The 20,340-nt window shown below is 41.0% G+C and overlaps 2 non-coding genes across 2 annotated transcripts; both read left to right on the top strand.

Moving 5' to 3' along the window:
- Positions 1-3,771: 3,771 nt before the first annotated feature.
- Positions 3,772-3,844, top strand: TRNAT-CGU (transfer RNA threonine (anticodon CGU)). Its single transcript has one exon. It is a non-coding gene; the product is annotated as a tRNA-Thr (tRNA).
- Positions 3,845-6,825: 2,981 nt separating this feature from the next.
- On the top strand, positions 6,826-6,898 carry TRNAT-CGU (transfer RNA threonine (anticodon CGU)). The gene has a single exon. It is a non-coding gene; the product is annotated as a tRNA-Thr (tRNA).
- Positions 6,899-20,340: the final 13,442 nt, after the last annotated feature.

The following is a 20,340-nucleotide window of genomic DNA, read 5'->3' as shown; positions in this document are numbered from 1 at the left end:
ATCCATTCTTCAGCAAGGTATATTTTAAAATGATATGAATAGGGTAAACTTCAATTTAGAGAGGTGTTTTTGAATAAGTGAAGAGTCTTCATTCATCTTAAGTGTTTGAGTAGAGAAGTATGTGAACTTAGAAAAGAATATGAAAGTGAAAAAGCAATATTCTTTTGAACACCATAAAGAAAATTTTTCAAAATTAAGAATCAAGTGGGTGCTGTGGCTTAGCTCGTTAAAGCACCTGTCTAGTAAACAGGAGATCCTGAGTTCAACTCTCAGCAGTGTCTTGCTTTTCTCATTGTTATTTAACAAATCATTTTCATTTGGTCTTATTCCGATACAATTAAAATATAAAAGTCTGATTCATCTTACTGTTGAACAGATCATCTTAAACCTTATAACAACCCAAGTATTTTAAAGATTATAGAATGATTACTGTTATTGCAAAATGAAAAAATACATATCTATGAGAAAGACGTAGATGAAATTTCTACCTAGATTGGAGCAATAGTAAGACCTTTATGAAAAAAAATTGTAAAGAATTCAAGAAATGAAATTGAGTTTTATAAGAGTACCTGCTTATTAAAACATATTAATCCTTGCGTAGTGATTGAGTATCTTTTCGTGTTTAAGATTACAATACATATAAAGAAGAATTTATAGCAGAAAACACATTTTCATCATCAACAATAAATGATTTATGCATTTTTTTACTATTACCGTTGGTGCTGTGGCTTAGTGGTTAAAGCTCCTGTCTCGTAAACATGAAATCCTGAGTTAAAATCTCAGCAGCACCTAACTGTGTTCTCCATGCTTTCCAAATAATTTTCATCAAACAAGTGTTGAATACAATTTAAGAATAAACATCTGGTTCTATGAACTTTAGAATAAGTTATCTTAAAAATTAAATAAAATGCTTGGTATTGTGAAGATTTTTGTAGGAATGCATTGACTGAAATAGAGAAAAGAAAATGACAAAGAACAAGATAGAGGTGAATGATCACTCTATTGTTGAATTCAACTAATCCATTCTTCAGCAAGGTATATTTTAAAATGATATGAATAGGGTAAACTTCAAATTAGAGAGGTGTTTTTGAATAAGTGAAGAGTCTTCATTCAACTTAAGTGTTTGAGTAGAGAAGTGTGTGAACTTAGAAAAGAATATGAAAGTGAAAAAGCAATATTCTCTTGAACACCATAAAGAACATTTTTCAAAATTAAGAATCAAGTGGGTGCTGTGGCTTAGCTCGTTAAAGCACCTGTCTAGTAAACAGGAGATCCTGAGTTCAACTCTCAGCAGTGTCTTGCTTTTCTCATTGTTATTTAACAAATCATTTTCATTTGGTCTTATTCCGATACAATTAAAATATAAAAGTCTGATTCATCTTACTGTTGAACAGATCATCTTAAACCTTATAAAAACCCAAGTATTTTTAAGATTATAGAATGATTACTGTTATTGCAAAATGAAAAAAATACATATCTATGAGAAAGACGTAGATGAAATTTCTACCTAGATTGGAGCAATAGTAATACCTTTATGAAAAAAAAATGTAAAGAATTCAAGAAATGAAATTGAGTTTTATAAGAGTACCTGTTTATTAAAACATATTAATCCTTGCGTAGTGATTGAGTATCTTTTCGTGTTTAAGATTACAATACATATAAAGAAGAATTTATAGCAGAAAAAACATTTTCATCATCAACAATAAATTATTGATGCATTTTTTACTATTAACGTTGGTGCTGTGGCTTAGTGGTTAAAACGCTTGTCTCGTAAACAGGAAATCCTGAGTTCAAATCTCAGCAGCACCTAACTGTTTTCTCCATGCTTTCCGAATAATTTTCATCAAACACATGTTGAATACAATTTAAGAATAAACATCTGGTTCTATGAACTTTAGAATAAGTTATCTTAAAAATTAAATAAAATGATTGGTATTGTGAAGATTTTTGTAGGAATGCATTGACTGAAATAGAGAAAAGAAAATGACAAAGAACAAGATAGAGGTGAATGATCACTCTATTGTTGAATTCATCTAATCCATTCTTCAGCAAGGTATATTTTAAAATGATATGAATAGGGTAAACTTCAAATTAGAGAGGTGTTTTTGAATAAGTGAAGAGTCTTCATTCATCTTAAGTGTTTGAGTAGAGAAGTGTGTGAACTTAGAAAAGAATATGAAAGTGAAAAAGCAATATTCTCTTGAACACCATAAAGAATATTTTTCAAAATTAAGAATCAAGTGGGTGCTGTGGCTTAGCTCGTTAAAGCACCTGTCTAGTAAACAGGAGATCCTGAGTTCAACTCTCAGCAGTGCCTTGCTTTTCTCATTTTTATATGACAAATCATTTTCATTAGGTCTTATTCCGATACAATTAAAATATAAAAGTCTGATTCATCTTACTGTTGAACAGATCATCTTAAACCTTATAAAAAGCCAAGAATTTTCAAGATTATAGAATGAATATAGTTATTGCAAAATGAAAAAATACATATCTATGAGAAAGAAGTAGATGACATTTCTACCTAGATTTGAGCAATATTAATACCTTCATGAAAAAAATTGTAAAGAATTCAAGAAATGAAATTGGGTTTTATAAGAGTACCTGGTTATTAAAACATATTAATCCTTGCGTAGTGATTGAGTACCTTTTCGTGTTTAAGATTACAATACATATAAAGAAGAATTTATAGCAGAAAACACATTTTCATCATCAACAATAAATTATTTATGCATTTTTTACTATTAACGTTGGTGCTGTGGCTTAGTGTTTAAAACGCCTGTCTCGTAAACAGGAAATCCTGAGTTCAAATCTCAGCAGCACCTAACTGTTTTCTCCATGCTTTCCGAATAATTTTCATCAAACACATGTTGAATACAATTTAAGAATAAACATCTGGTTCTATGAACTTTAGAATAAGTTATCTTAAAAATAAAATAAAATGATTGGTATTGTGAAGATTTTTGTAGGAATGCATTGACTGAAATAGGGAAAAGAAAATGACAAAGAACAAGATAGAGGTGAATGATCACTCTATTGTTGAATTCAACTAATCCATTCTTCAGCAAGGTATATTTTAAAATGATATGAATAGGGTAAACTTCAAATTAGAGAGGTGTTTTTGAATAAGTGAAGAGTCTTCATTCAACTTAAGTGTTTGAGTAGAGAAGTGTGTGAACTTAGAAAAGAATATGAAAGTGAAAAATCAATATTCTCTTGAACACCATAAAGAACATTTTTCAAAATTAAGAATCAAGTGGGTGCTGTGGCTTAGCTCGTTAAAGCACCTGTCTAGTAAACAGGAGATCCTGAGTTCAACTCTCAGCAGTGTCTTGGTTTTCTCATTGTTATTTAACAAATCATTTTCATTTGGTCTTATTCCGATACAATTAAAATATAAAAGTCTGATTCATCTTACTGTTGAACAGATCATCTTAAACCTTATAAAAACCCAAGTATTTTCAAGATTATAGAATGATTACTGTTATTGCAAAATGAAAAAAATACATATCTATGAGAAAGACGTAGATGAAATTTCTACCTAGATTGGAGCAATAGTAATACCTTTATGAAAAAAAATTGTAAAGAATTCAAGAAATGAAATTGAGTTTTATAAGAGTACCTGTTTATTAAAACATATTAATCCTTGCGTAGTGATTGAGTATCTTTTCGTGTTTAAGATTACAATACATATAAAGAAGAATTTATAGCAGAAAACACATTTTCATCTTCAACAATAAATGATTTATGCATTTTTTCACTATTACCGTTGGTGCTGTGGCTTAGTGGTTAAAGCTCCTGTCTCGTAAACATGAAATCCTGAGTTCAAATCTCAGCAGCACCTAATTGTTTTCTCCATGCTTTCCAAATAATTTTCATCAAACAAGTGTTGAATACAATTTAAGAATAAACATCTGGTTCTATGAACTTTAGAATAAGTTATCTTAAAAATTAAATAAAATGCTTAGTATTGTGAAGATTTTTGTAGGAATGCATTGACTGAAATAGGGAAAAGAAAATGACAAAGAACAAGATAGAGGTGAATGATCACTCTATTTTTGAATTCAACTAATCCATTCTTCAGCAAGGTATATTTTAAAATGATATGAATAGGGTAAAATTCAAATTAGAGAGGTGTTTTTGAATAAGTGAAGAGTCTTCATTCATCTTAAGTGTTTGAGTAGAGAAGTGTGTGAACTTAGAAAAGAATATGAAACTGAAAAAGCAATATTCTCTTGAACACCATAAAGAAAATTTTTCAAAATTAAGAATCAAGTGGGTGCTGTGGCTTAGCTCGTTAAAGCACCTGTCTAGTAAACAGGAGATCCTGAGTTCAACTCTCAGCAGTGTCTTGCTTTTCTCATTGTTATTTAACAAATCATTTTCATTTGGTCTTATTCCGATACAATTAAAATATAAAAGTCTGATTCATCTTACTGTTGAACAGATCATCTTAAACCTTATAAAAACCCAAGTATTTTCAAGATTATAGAATGATTACTGTTTTTGCAAAATGAAAAAAATACATATCTATGAGAAAGACGTAGATGAAATTTCTACCTAGATTGGAGCAATAGTAATACCTTTATGAAAAAAAAATTGTAAAGAATTCAAGAAATGAAATTGAGTTTTATAAGAGTACCTGTTTATTAAAACATATTAATCCTTGCGTAGTGATTGACTATCTTTTCGTGTTTAAGATTACAATACATATAAAGAAGAATTTATAGCAGAAAAAACATTTTCATCATCAACAATAAATTATTGATGCATTTTTTACTATTAACGTTGGTGCTGTGGCTTAGTGGTTAAAACACCTGTCTCGTAAACAGGAAATCCTGAGTTCAAATCTCAGCAGCACCTAACTGTTTACTCCATGCTTTCCGAATAATTTTCATCAAACACATGTTGAATACAATTTAAGAATAAACATCTGGTTCTATGAACTTTAGAATAAGTTATCTTAAAAATTAAATAAAATGATTGGTATTGTGAAGATTTTTGTAGGAATGCATTGACTGAAATAGAGAAAAGAAAATGACAAAGAACAAGATAGAGGTGAATGATCACTCTACTGCTGAATTCAACTAATCCATTCTTCAGCAAGGTATATTTTAAAATGATATGAATAGGGTAAACTTCAAATTAGAGAGGTGTTTTTGAATAAGTGAAGAGTCTTCATTCATCTTAAGTGTTTGAGTAGAGAAGTGTGTGAACTTAGAAAAGAATATGAAAGTGAAAAAGCAATATTCTCTTGAACACCATAAAGAATATTTTTCAAAATTAAGAATCAAGTGGGTGCTGTGGCTTAGCTCGTTAAAGCACCTGTCTAGTAAACAGGAGATCCTGAGTTCAACTCTCAGCAGTGCCTTGCTTTTCTCATTTTTATATGACAAATCATTTTCATTAGGTCTTATTCCGATACAATTCAAATATAAAAGTCTGATTCATCTTACTGTTGAACAGATCATCTTAAACCTTATAAAAAGCCAAGAATTTTCAAGATTATAGAATGAATACAGTTATTGCAAAATGAAAAAATACATATCTATGAGAAAGAAGTAGATGAAATTTCTACCTAGATTTGAGCAATATTAATACCTTCATGAAAAAAATTGTAAAGAATTCAAGAAATGAAATTGGGTTTTATAAGAGTACCTGGTTATTAAAACATATTAATCCTTGCGTAGTGATTGAGTACCTTTTCGTGTTTAAGATTACAATACATATAAAGAAGAATTTATAGCAGAAAACACATTTTCATCATCAACAATAAATTATTTATGCATTTTTTACTATTAACGTTGGTGCTGTGGCTTAGTGTTTAAAACGCCTGTCTCGTAAACAGGAAATCCTGAGTTCAAATCTCAGCAGCACCTAACTGTTTTCTCCATGCTTTCCGAATAATTTTCATCAAACACATGTTGAATACAATTTAAGAATAAACATCTGGTTCTATGAACTTTAGAATAAGTTATCTTAAAAATAAAATAAAATGATTGGTATTGTGAAGATTTTTGTAGGAATGCATTGACTGAAATAGGGAAAAGAAAATGACAAAGAACAAGATAGAGGTGAATGATCACTCTATTGTTGAATTCAACTAATCCATTCTTCAGCAAGGTATAGTTTAAAATGATAAGAATAGGGTAAACTTCAAATTAGAGAGGTGTTTTTGAATAAATGAAGAGTCTTCATTCATCTTAAGTGTTTGAGTAGAGAAGTGTGTGAACTTAGAAAAGAATATGAAAGTGAAAAAGCAATCTTCTCTTGAACACCATAAAGAAAAGTGTTTCAAAGCTAAGAAACAAATGGGTGCTGTGGCTTAGCTGCTTGAAGTGCCTGCCTAGTAAACGGGAGATCCTGAGTTCAACTCTTAGCAGCGCCTTGCTTTTCTCATTGTTATATAACACATCATTTTCATTAGGTCTTATTCCGATACAATTTAATTATAAAAGTCTGATTCATCTTACTGCTAAAAAGATCATCTTAAACCTTATAAAAACCCAAGTATTTTCAAGATTATAGAATGAATACTGTTATTGCAAAATGAAAAAAACTACATATCTATGAGAAAGACGTAGATGAAATTTCTACCTAGATTTGAGCAATATTAATACCTTCATGAATAAAATTGTAAAGAATTCAAGAAATGAAATTCGGTTTTATAAGAGTACCTGCTTATTAAAACATATTAATCCTTGCGTAGTGATTGAGTATCTTTTCGTGTTTAAGATTACAATACATATAAACAAGAATTTATAGCAGAAAACACATTTTCATCATCAACAATAAATTATTTATGCATTTTCTACTATTAACGTTGGTGCTGTGGCTTAGTGGTTAAAGCGCCTGTCTCGTAAACAGGAAATCCTGAGTTCAAATCTCAGCAGCACCTAACTGTTTTCTCCATGCTTTCCGAATAATTTTCATCAAACACATGTTGAATACAATTTAAGAATAAACATCTGGTTCTATGAACTTTAGAATAAGTTATCTTAACAATTAAATAAAATGATTGGTATTGTGAAGATTTTTGTAGGAATGCATTGACTGAAATAGGGAAAAGAAAATGACAAAGAACAAGATAGAGGTGAATGATCACTCTATTGTTGAATTCAACTAATCCATTCTTTAGCAAGGTATATTTTAAAATGATATGAATAGGGTAAACTTCAAATTAGATAGGTGTTTTTGAATAAGTGAAGAGTCTTCATTCATCTTAAGTGTTTGAGTAGAGAAGTGTGTGAACTTAGAAAAGAATATGAAAGTGAAAAAGCAATATTCTCTTGAACACCATAAAGGAAAGTGTTTCAAAATTAAGAATCAAGTGGGTGCTGTGGCTTAGCTGGTTAAAGCGCCTGTCTAGTAAACAGGAGATCCTGAGTTAAACTCTCAGCAGTGCCTTGCTTTGCTCATTGTAATATAACAAATCATTTTCATTAGGTCTTATTCCAATACAATTAAAATATAAAAGTCTGATTCATCTTACTGTTGAACAGATCATCTTAAACCTTATAAAAACCCAAGTATTTTCAAGATTATAGAATGAATACTGTTATTGCAAAATGAAAAAAACTACATATCTATGAGAAAAACGTAGATGAAATTTCAACCTAGATTTGAGCAATATTAATACCTTCATGAATAAAATTGTAAAGAATTCAAGAAATGAAATTGAGTTTTATAAGAGTACCTGTTTATTAAAACATATTAATCCTTGCGTAGTGATTGAGTATCTTTTCGTGTTTAAGATTACAATACATATAAAGAAGAATTTATAGCAGAAAACACATTTTCATCATCAACAATAAATGATGTATGCATTTTTTTACTATTACTGTTGGTGCTGTGGCATAGTGGTTAAAGCTCTTGTCTCGTAAACAGGAAATCCTGAGTTCAAATCTCAGCAGCACCTAATTGTTTTCTCCATGCTATCCAAATAATTTTCATCAAACAAGTATTGAATACAATTTAAGAATAAACATCTGGTTCTATGAACTTTAGAATAAGTTATCTTAAAAATTAAAGAAAATGCTTGGTATTGTGAAGATTTTTGTAGGAATGCATTGACTGAAATAGGGAATAGAAAATGACAAAGAACAAGATAGAGGTGAATGATCACTCTATTGTTGAATTCAACTATCCCATTCTTTAGCAAGGTATATTTTAAAATGATATGAATAGGGTAAACTTCAAATTAGAGAGGTGTTTTTGAATAAGTGAAGAGTCTTCATTCATCTTAAGTGTTTGAGTAGAGAAGTGTGTGCACTTAGAAAAGAATATGAAAGTGAAAAAGCAATATTCTCTTCAACACCATAAAGAAAAGTGTTTCAAATTTAAGAATCAAGTGGGTGTTGTGGCTTAGCTGGCTAAAGTGCCTGTCTAGTAAACAGGAGATCCTGAGTTCAACTCTCAGCAGTATCTTGCTTTTCTCATTGTTATTTAACAAATCATTTTCATTAGGTCTTATTCCGATACAATTAAAATATTAAAAGTCTGATTCATCTTACTGTTGAACAGATCATCTTAAACCTTATAAAAACCCAAGTATTTTCAAGATCATAGAATGAATACTGTTATTGCAAAATTAAAAAAAACTACATATCTATGAGAAAGACGTAGATAAAATTTCTACCTAGATTTGAGCAATATTAATACCTTCATGAAACAAAATTGTAAAGAATTCAAGAAATGAAATTGGGTTTTATAAGAGTACCTGTTTATTAAAACATATTAATCCTTGCGTAGTGATTGAGTATCTTTTCGTGTTTAAGATTACAATACATATAAAGAAGAATTTATAGCAGAAAACACATTTTCATCATCAACAATAAATTATTTATGCATTTTTTACTATTAACGTTGGTGCTGTGGCTTAGTGTTTAAAACGCCTGTCTCGTAAACAGGAAATCCTGAGTTCAAATCTCAGCAGCACCTAACTGTTTTCTCCATGCTTTCCGAATAATTTTCATCAAACACATGTTGAATACAATTTAAGAATAAACATCTGGTTCTATGAACTTTAGAATAAGTTATCTTAAAAATAAAATAAAATGATTGGTATTGTGAAGATTTTTGTAGGAATGCATTGACTGAAATAGGGAAAAGAAAATGACAAAGAACAAGATAGAGGTGAATGATCACTCTATTGTTGAATTCAACTAATCCATTCTTCAGCAAGGTATATTTTAAAATGATATGAATAGGGTAAACTTCAAATTAGAGAGGTGTTTTTGAATAAGTGAAGAGTCTTCATTCAACTTAAGTGTTTGAGTAGAGAAGTGTGTGAACTTAGAAAAGAATATGAAAGTGAAAAATCAATATTCTCTTGAACACCATAAAGAACATTTTTCAAAATTAAGAATCAAGTGGGTGCTGTGGCTTAGCTCGTTAAAGCACCTGTCTAGTAAACAGGAGATCCTGAGTTCAACTCTCAGCAGTGTCTTGGTTTTCTCATTGTTATTTAACAAATCATTTTCATTTGGTCTTTGTGAGAAGTTGGCCTGGTATATAATGCTCACTAGTTCTAGTGATCACTTTGTACCATGCCAAGCAACCCTTATGATGATGGTTGTAATTCAACCTTGTAGACCAGTTATCCTAGTGGTAACGTGGACAAAGCAGTCTTAGGCTAAACTCTGAAAGGCATGTGAAGCCAGCTGTTATACCATACACAACCCCCTTGAATACCAAATGAAAGGGACACCACACAGATATATATTGAAAATATATATTGATTTATTAACTATAAAATCCCCTGGACTCTTTATGAGCACAGAAGCACAAGCGTAAAATCACAAGACAGTTTAAAATACACAAAAGTTGCACAATATGGATGAGCCCTAGGGGCCACCTAAACCATATACTAAATAAGTGGTATAAGAGATACCAGGAGGAAAGTGAAGAGGCCTAGGGCCTTGGGAATCGCTGGAGCTATTCGAGACTGGAGTTAACTAAGTCGGGAAAGGCCCACGGGACTCGGGTGCAGTGTTCAAAGTGCACGCACTTCTCAATACAAAGTCTATGGTGCGTAAAAAGCACAAAGTTAGAAAGTTAGGAACCTTCCGAGTGACCTACGGAGCTGAAACTTAAAACACAGGCCCTTGGGATGTGTACCAGTGCAGGAGCACCGGCGGAGCTGAGTTACCTCACCCACAGGAAGCGGGTGCACAGGGTCGAAGATGTGTCGGGTTTCGTCACGCTGGTCGATGGTGCTTGGAGCAGGAGATGCTGCAGGCGGCTCGATGAGAAGAGTTCCGGTGGATCCAAGGGTGGATCTGAAGATGTGAAGACCTGAAAGCAGAGGGGACAGTGTTCAAAGTCACTAGCCAGTGACTGCCGTGGAACCAGAGTGGAACCAGGTGATGTCGGGTGCAAACAGGCGTTGTCGGGTAGCTTCTTTCTGCAGCCACGTGGATACCCGGGGTCGAGGACGTCCAGGAGTCGGTCACGAGCTGTCCCACGTAGGCCTCTCGCTGTTGGCGGTGTCGGCGACCTGATCGGAGCAAACAGGCCTTGGCAAATGCAAGCCACGCAGGAGTTGAAAGATGCTGTTCACTCGGACCAGCAAGGTCAGAGCGGGTGCTCCTTTTCACAGGAGCTTGGGTAGGTCTGGAGCAACCAGACCTGCTGTTTAAATCTTCGGGTTCGTCGCCAAGATGGCCGCTGGCCGCGTGGCTAGTGGCCGGGATGGCGCGTCGAGTGGCACAGTGCAAAAGGGCCCCACGCAGATCGTGGAGATGCTGGGGGGCTGATCTTCGGTGCAAGGGCTGCTCGGTGGTGGGGGTTCTCAATCCCCAAAGCACAACGTCGAGGATGCCTCAGAAGCTGCGCAGTCAGCTTTTCGGGTGTCTTTCAAGAGGTCCGGTCCCACGTCACTCGGTGCCTCCACGGGTCCCTTCTTTGCAGGGACTGTGGATCGGGCTCTGAGAGGTCTGGGAATCTGGTTCTTGTCGGGCTCTGGGCTCGGGCTCCGGCGGGAGGCGGCGGCAAAGCAGACGTCGAGTTGCTGGTTGGTACCTGTGTTCACAGGGTGGTCACTCCTTGGCCACAAGGGAGATTCTTCTTCAGTCTTCTGTGCAGCAGAATGTCGAAGTCCAGTCTTCCTCTTAGTTTAAGTTGATTTCGGGATGATCTGCTGTGCAATGGCACTGCTCCCCCTCTTATTCCAATCTAGGGGGTGGATCACCTACTAGGTCCCTCCTCTGGGAGGAACCAGGAAGGGGGGCGGTTACACCCCCTTTCCTTTGTCCAGCTCCGCGCCAGGACTGGGGCTGGAAGGCCCCAGAACCGGTTTGGGCTGGCCTATGCACGGGGACACCTTGTGTGCCCCGGGCATGTCTGATTCTTTTCAGCCCTGTCCTACCTAATACACAAAATCCTGTCTGGGGTGGTGCTCGCACCTCCCAAGGCAGGAAACCCTTTGTCCAGACCACCATCTGCCGAGTTTCGGTCAGCAGCAGGAGGCCAGACTTGTGTCTGTGGTGGCAGCGTCCATTTTGTGGAGCTGAGGCTCTGTTTAACTTTAACCGGGGTTAAGGCTACACACATGTCGTGTCCCTCTAGAAGGGTGGAATGCTATCCCCGTCGCCAGAACTGGCGAGGGGATAGTATTCCAATTCGTATGACACCTTACTCGACATGTTTTGATAAAGCCAAACCAAAGATAGCATTTAACCGCGAGGATTATAATGCACTTAAGAGTATATGGTATGGCAATATCCCGGAACAGCTTAGGGAGTGGTTCCCGACAGCTGCAGACAGGCTCAGCTCATGCTAGAGCACCATCTCACATATTTCCAAGCACTCTGCCTCCAGGATTGATGAGGCCTTCCATAGGAGTGGCTGATAGGAACATATGTGTCCAGTTTAGGGTTAGGCACAGGCATACTGTACCTAAGTAAGAGGTGGTTACACCGACTTACCCCAGCTGAGTGTTCAGCCAGTTGTGTCAAAGATGGAGGCCAGGCCAGGGGTGGCACAATACGTGCTGCAGCCCCTGGTAGGCCTTGGATACACCTATGCCCTGGGCACCTAGGGTGCACTATTACAGGGGCTCATAAGGTGAACCAGTTCCAATTCGTAATGCACCTAGAGTGCATTGGCATCAATTTAGAGAGAGAACAGCAGGCTGTGGGTCTGATTAGCAGGCCCACAGCCACATTAAGTCAGAAACCAGTGAAGCAAAAAGCAAAAATTTTGGGGTGACCATAGGATAGCAGACCCTACTCTCCTACATAACCCCCCCCCAAACGCAGGGACATTAGACTAACCTTGACCAGTTGTGTCTTCATGTTCTAAGTGGAAGTACCTGGAGAGACCATCTGCGTTGCCATGGTCAGTCCCTGGGCGGTGCTCCACTGTAAAGTCCATCCCCTGTAGGGAAATGGACCACCTGAGTAGTTTGGGGTTTTCACCCTTCATCTGATTAAGCCATAGGAGGGGCTTATGGTCGGTCTGAATCTTGAAGTGAGTGCCAAATAAGTATGGTCTCAACTTCTTCAGGGCCCACACCACAGCAAAGGCCTCCCTCTCTATAGCTGACCAACGTTTCTCTCTGGGGGTCAGCCTTCTGCTAATGAAAGCAATGGGCTGGTCCTGGCCATCTACATTAAGCTGTGAAAGCACTGCTCCCACTCCCAACTCAGAAGCATCTGTTTGGACAATGAACTCTCTTGAGTAGTCAGGACTCTTCAGGATAGGTGCAGAGCACATGGCCTTCTTCAGGTCATCAAATGCCTTTTGACAGATTTCTGTCCACTGAACCTTTTTGGGCATCTTCTTGGATGTCAGATCATTAAGAGGAGTCACAATGGACCCATAGTTCTTAACAAACTTCCTGTAGTACCCAGTCAGGCCCAAGAAAGCTCTGACCTGAGTCTGGGTAGTTGGAGGGGACCAGTCCTTGATGGTCTGGATCTTACTCTCCAGTGGTTGAACTTGGCCTCCACCTACAAGGTGGCCCAGGTATACAACCTTGCTCTGCCCTATCTGGCACTTTGTTGCCTTGATAGTGAGGCCTGCCTTCTGCAGAGCCTCAAGCACTTCCTTCAGGTGGATCAGGTGATCCTCCCAGGTGGAGCTAAAGACAGCAATATCGTCCAGATAAGCTGCACAAAAGTCATCCAACCCAGTGAGGACTTGGTTCACCAACCTTTGGAAGGTGGCAGGTGCATTTTTCAAACCAAAGGGCATCACCACAAACTGATAATGCCCACTAGGGGTAGAAAATGCTGTCTTGGCTTTAGACTCCTCAGCTAACCTGATTTGCCAGTAGCCAGCTGTCAAGTCAAATGTGCTCAAATATTTGGCAGAAGCCAACTTGTCAATGAGCTCATCTGCCCTTGGAATAGGGTGTGCATCTGTCCTGGTGACAGCATTGAGTCCTCTGTAATCCACACAGAACCTCATCTCTCTCTTGCCATCTTTGGTGTGAGGTTTGGGGACCAGAACCACTGGGCTAGCCCAGGGGCTCTCTGAAGGCTCAATGACACCTAATTCCAGCATCTTTTGCACCTCAGTCTTTATACAGTCCCTGACGTGGTCAGGTTGCCTGTAAATCTTGCTCTTTACAGGAAGACTGTCACCAGTGTCCACCACATGGGTACACCAGTTAGTCTGACTGGGGGTCAAGGAGAACATATGCCTGTATGCCTGTAGAACTTGTCTGCAGTCATGTTGCTGATGTTCAGTGAGGCTGCCACCTAAGGCCACACCATCAACTGAGCCATCCTCAGGGTTCTGAGTGAGCAGGTCTGGGAGAGGGTCACTCTCTTCCTCCTGTCCCTCATCTGTAGCCATGAGCAAGCCCATGTCTGCCCTGCTGACATATGCCTTCAATCTGTTCACATGGAGCACCCTGTGGGGGCTCCTGGGAGTTCCTAGGTCCACCAAGTAGGTAACCTCTCCCTTCTTTTCCAGAATTGTATGGGGTCCAGACCATTTGTCTTGGAGTGCTGCTGGGGCCACTGGCTCCAACACCCATACCTTCTGTCCAGGCTGAAATTCAACAAGGACAGCCTTTTGGTCATGCCAAGCTTTTTGTAATTCTTGGCTAGCCTCAAGGTTTTTGGATGCCTTTTCCATGTACTCTGCCATCCTGGAGCGGAGACCAAGTACATAGTCCACTATGTCCTGTTTAGGCTTTTTGAGAGGTAACTCCCATCCTTCCTTCACAAGACACAGGGGTCCTCTTACAGGGTGCCCAAACAACAATTCAAAGGGGCTGAAGCCAACCCCCTTTTGAGGGACCTCTCTGTAAGCGAACAAAAGGCAGGGCAGAAGGATGTCCCATCTTCGCCTGAGCTTTTCAGGTAATCCTTTAATCATGCCCTTTAGGGTCTTGTTAAATCTCTCAACAAGCCCATTGCATTGTGGGTGATAAGGAGTGGTGAACTTGTAGTTTACACCACATTCCTTCCACATAGCTGTCAAATATCCAGACATGAAGTTGGTACCTCTATCTGATATTACCTCCTTAGGAAACCCCACTCTGGAGAAAACTCCAAGTAAGGCCCTGGCCACAACAGGAGCTGTTGTGGTCCTAAGGGGAATTGCCTCTGGGTACCTGGTGGCATGATCCACTACCACCAGTATGAATCTGTGCCCAGATGCTGTAGGGGGATCCATTGGACCAACAATATCAATCCCCACTCTCTCAAAGGGAACCCCCACCACAGGTAGTGGTATCAGGGGGGCCTTTGTTGTTCCACCTGCTTTACCACTGGCTTGGCAGGTTTCACAGGAGCGACAAAACTCCTTGGTGTCTTCAGACATGTGAGGCCAGTGAAAGTGAGGGACAAGCCTGTCCCAAGTCTTGTTCTGGCCTAGGTGTCCTGCTAAAGGAATATCATGGGCCAAGGTGAGTAGGAAGCCCCTAAATTGCAGAGGTATAACCAACCTCCTGGTAGCACCAGGCTTGGGGTCTCTAGCCTCTGAATAAAGGAGTCCATCGTCCCAATATACTTTATGGGCACCTTGAGCATTCCCAGCAGCCTCAGCAGCAGCCTGCTGTCTGAGGGGTTCAAGAGAAGGACAGGTTAACTGAGCCTGCCCCAAGTCTGCCCTAGAAGGTCCCCCTGTCCCCAGAAACTCAACCTGATCAGGTTCAAGTTCTTCAGGGACAGTTCCTTCAGGGGTCTCTAGATCAGTTTCCTGTGAAGCCTGATCCTCACTTGTAGGCAGTTGGGAAGGCACAGCCTTAACCCTCCTGTTCTTCTTCTTGGGAGGTACTTGGTCCATTGTTCCAGGATCCAAGACCTGAGGTTCAGAGAGGCACTTTTTGGCCTGTGACCTGGTCACAGCAAGGACATGTGATGATATCCCTAACATCTCTGCATGAGTCCTGTACTCAACTTCTGACCATAGAGAGTTCTCCAGGTCATTGCCCAACAAACATTCTACCGGGAGATCAGCACTAACCACAACTTTCTTTAGGCCAGTTACCCCTCCCCAGGAAAAGTTAACAAGTGCCACACTATGTGTAGTAGTGACATTGCTGGCATTGGTCACCAGGTAATCATCGCCTGGCATGTATTGTCCAGGGTCCACAAAGTTAGGTGTCACCATAGTGACACTGGCACATGTGTCCCTGTAAGCTTGAGCCACTTTGTTGTTAATCAAAGGTGTCTGTCTGTATTTGCCCAGGTTACTGGGACTTATGTCAGGGGTCAAATCTATGTCCCCTTCACAAACCAGAACAGCCTGTGTAAGGGTTCTGACTAGGTCAGAATCTCCTTCAGTTCCCAAAGTGATTCCCACTAAACCCTTGGCTTGAGGACCAACACTGCTAACTGTACTAGTGGGTGCAGGTGCCTTAGGGGCTGCAGTGTTGGGGGCTCCACCCTTTTTACACTCACTTGTCCAGTGAGAGGTGTTCTTACAAGTTTTACACCAGGGTTTCTTCTGACCTTCTTTCTTCTTCTTCTTGGAAGTTTGGGACCCACCCTCTGTCTCAGTTTGGGGCCCTGTTGAAGACTTCTGGTCTTTAGCTTTCTGCTCCCCACCCTTCTGGTCTGTTTTCTTCTGGTCACCACCCTGGTTCTGGTTCTGGTTCTTTTGCTTAACTCTGGTTCTTACCCATTTATCTGCCCTCTTTCCCAATTCTTGGGGAGAGGTCAAATCTGAGTCAACCAAATGTTGATGCAACTGCTGGTTCTGACAATTATTTAAAATTTGTTCTCTCATCAGCAAATTGTACAATCCTTCATAGTCTGTAACCTTGCTTCCCAGCAACCATCCCTCCAGAGCCTTAGTGGCACACTCAACAAATTCAGACCAGTCCTGAGTCTGTGTCTTCTGGGTATCTCTGAACATTAACCTGTACTGTTCAGTGGTTAAGCCTAACCCATCAATCAGAGCACTCTTCAGGACCAGGTAGTTTCTAGAATCCCCATCACTAACTGTGAGGAGTCTGTCTCGGCCTCTACCTTCAAAGGAGAGCCACAAGATTGCTGCCCACTGCTCCTGAGGGATCTGCTGTACTCTGCAGGCTCTCTCCATTGCAGTAATCCATTTATGGATGTCATCCCCAGCTTTGTAGGGGGGCACAATCTTACTCAGGTTTCTATTATCAAAAGACCTGTCTTTATCCTTGGGGATATTGCTGCCACCAGTGGGTTCTATTACCCCACTCTCTCTAGGCTGTCTTGCTCTAGCAAGTTTCTCCTTAGCCAGGGCAACCTCTAACTCTTGCCTCTGGATCCTAAGCTCAGCCTCTCTCATCTTGGCCTCATGTTCCCTTCTCTGAGGGCTAGTCATCTCCTTTCTGGAGTGACCATGAGAGCCTCTAGAGACATGGGAGGTGTTGGATTCACCTGAGTGATGCCTTCTCCTCCTATGGCCCTGGTTAAGTCCACCTGGGGGTCTGAATGGGTTGTTACCTGATTCATTCCCAAGTTGACTTAAGTTAGCCTGGTTCAGTCTACTGACCAGCACCTGACTATCTCTGTCATCATCTGACTCACTGCTTTCCACCTCCTCCTCCTCTTCTTCTTCCTCTTCCTCTACATCTACTTGAGGAGCTCCAGTGGTGGAGGCTTCCTCATCTACTAGGATGATAGGGGTAGGGGTGTCTACAGTGTCATCCTCTGAAGGATGGCCTCCTTCAGCATTCCCTGTGGGGTTTGCTTTAGAGGTCTTTAGAGCCTCAGACTGATCCAAGAGCTCTCTTAGGTGGTCTGTAGTAGGGGTAGGCCCTGTCTTCAGACCCCTTAAGACACAAAGCTGTCTTAATTCCTTAAAAGGAAAAATAGCAAACTGGGATGGTGCCCTTGGAGGGTCACTCTCAACAGGAGTAAGTCCACTGGACCCCTCTGTTCCAGACATTGCTCTAGTGTGGGTGGATGTGTTGCAATCTACCTACACTGGTGTTTACCTACTAAACCTATCTAGTAGTTGTAGCTAGGGTGTGCTACTCCCTTTGCTCTACAACAACTAAGTTCAGTAGAACTTAAGTATACTAGTCTTGTTTTATATGTACCTAGCAGGTACCTGTATGATCTTTCAAATGATAATCTCAAAGATTGTAATGGTAAAACAACAGCAAGCTCAGATCCCACCGCTGCCACCAATGTGAGAAGTTGGCCTGGTATATAATGCTCACTAGTTCTAGTGATCACTTTGTACCATGCCAAGCAACCCTTATGATGATGGTTGTAATTCAACCTTGTAGACCAGTTATCCTAGTGGTAACGTGGACAAAGCAGTCTTAGGCTAAACTCTGAAAGGCATGTGAAGCCAGCTGTTATACCATACACAACCCCCTTGAATACCAAATGAAAGGGACACCACACAGATATATATTGAAAATATATATTGATTTATTAACTATAAAATCCCCTGGACTCTTTATGAGCACAGAAGCACAAGCGTAAAATCACAAGACAGTTTAAAATACACAAAAGTTGCACAATATGGATGAGCCCTAGGGGCCACCTAAACCATATACTAAATAAGTGGTATAAGAGATACCAGGAGGAAAGTGAAGAGGCCTAGGGCCTTGGGAATCGCTGGAGCTATTCGAGACTGGAGTTAACTAAGTCGGGAAAGGCCCACGGGACTCGGGTGCAGTGTTCAAAGTGCACGCACTTCTCAATACAAAGTCTATGGTGCGTAAAAAGCACAAAGTTAGAAAGTTAGGAACCTTCCGAGTGACCTACGGAGCTGAAACTTAAAACACAGGCCCTTGGGATGTGTACCAGTGCAGGAGCACCGGCGGAGCTGAGTTACCTCACCCACAGGAAGCGGGTGCACAGGGTCGAAGATGTGTCGGGTTTCGTCACGCTGGTCGATGGTGCTTGGAGCAGGAGATGCTGCAGGCGGCTCGATGAGAAGAGTTCCGGTGGATCCAAGGGTGGATCTGAAGATGTGAAGACCTGAAAGCAGAGGGGACAGTGTTCAAAGTCACTAGCCAGTGACTGCCGTGGAACCAGAGTGGAACCAGGTGATGTCGGGTGCAAACAGGCGTTGTCGGGTAGCTTCTTTCTGCAGCCACGTGGATACCCGGGGTCGAGGACGTCCAGGAGTCGGTCACGAGCTGTCCCACGTAGGCCTCTCGCTGTTGGCGGTGTCGGCGACCTGATCGGAGCAAACAGGCCTTGGCAAATGCAAGCCACGCAGGAGTTGAAAGATGCTGTTCACTCGGACCAGCAAGGTCAGAGCGGGTGCTCCTTTTCACAGGAGCTTGGGTAGGTCTGGAGCAACCAGACCTGCTGTTTAAATCTTCGGGTTCGTCGCCAAGATGGCCGCTGGCCGCGTGGCTAGTGGCCGGGATGGCGCGTCGAGTGGCACAGTGCAAAAGGGCCCCACGCAGATCGTGGAGATGCTGGGGGGCTGATCTTCGGTGCAAGGGCTGCTCGGTGGTGGGGGTTCTCAATCCCCAAAGCACAACGTCGAGGATGCCTCAGAAGCTGCGCAGTCAGCTTTTCGGGTGTCTTTCAAGAGGTCCGGTCCCACGTCACTCGGTGCCTCCACGGGTCCCTTCTTTGCAGGGACTGTGGATCGGGCTCTGAGAGGTCTGGGAATCTGGTTCTTGTCGGGCTCTGGGCTCGGGCTCCGGCGGGAGGCGGCGGCAAAGCAGACGTCGAGTTGCTGGTTGGTACCTGTGTTCACAGGGTGGTCACTCCTTGGCCACAAGGGAGATTCTTCTTCAGTCTTCTGTGCAGCAGAATGTCGAAGTCCAGTCTTCCTCTTAGTTTAAGTTGATTTCGGGATGATCTGCTGTGCAATGGCACTGCTCCCCCTCTTATTCCAATCTAGGGGGTGGATCACCTACTAGGTCCCTCCTCTGGGAGGAACCAGGAAGGGGGGCGGTTACACCCCCTTTCCTTTGTCCAGCTCCGCGCCAGGACTGGGGCTGGAAGGCCCCAGAACCGGTTTGGGCTGGCCTATGCACGGGGACACCTTGTGTGCCCCGGGCATGTCTGATTCTTTTCAGCCCTGTCCTACCTAATACACAAAATCCTGTCTGGGGTGGTGCTCGCACCTCCCAAGGCAGGAAACCCTTTGTCCAGACCACCATCTGCCGAGTTTCGGTCAGCAGCAGGAGGCCAGACTTGTGTCTGTGGTGGCAGCGTCCATTTTGTGGAGCTGAGGCTCTGTTTAACTTTAACCGGGGTTAAGGCTACACACATGTCGTGTCCCTCTAGAAGGGTGGAATGCTATCCCCGTCGCCAGAACTGGCGAGGGGATAGTATTCCAATTCGTATGACACCTTACTCGACATGTTTTGATAAAGCCAAACCAAAGATAGCATTTAACCGCGAGGATTATAATGCACTTAAGAGTATATGGTATGGCAATATCCCGGAACAGCTTAGGGAGTGGTTCCCGACAGCTGCAGACAGGCTCAGCTCATGCTAGAGCACCATCTCACATATTTCCAAGCACTCTGCCTCCAGGATTGATGAGGCCTTCCATAGGAGTGGCTGATAGGAACATATGTGTCCAGTTTAGGGTTAGGCACAGGCATACTGTACCTAAGTAAGAGGTGGTTACACCGACTTACCCCAGCTGAGTGTTCAGCCAGTTGTGTCAAAGATGGAGGCCAGGCCAGGGGTGGCACAATACGTGCTGCAGCCCCTGGTAGGCCTTGGATACACCTATGCCCTGGGCACCTAGGGTGCACTATTACAGGGGCTCATAAGGTGAACCAGTTCCAATTCGTAATGCACCTAGAGTGCATTGGCATCAATTTAGAGAGAGAACAGCAGGCTGTGGGTCTGATTAGCAGGCCCACAGCCACATTAAGTCAGAAACCAGTGAAGCAAAAAGCAAAAATTTTGGGGTGACCATAGGATAGCAGACCCTACTCTCCTACAGTCTTATTCCGATACAATT

Source organism: Lissotriton vulgaris, chromosome 12 (genome assembly GCF_964263255.1).
Source record: "Lissotriton vulgaris chromosome 12, aLisVul1.2, whole genome shotgun sequence".
Lineage (NCBI taxonomy): Eukaryota > Metazoa > Chordata > Amphibia > Caudata > Salamandridae > Lissotriton > Lissotriton vulgaris.
This window is presented reverse-complemented; position numbering and strand designations above follow the sequence as displayed.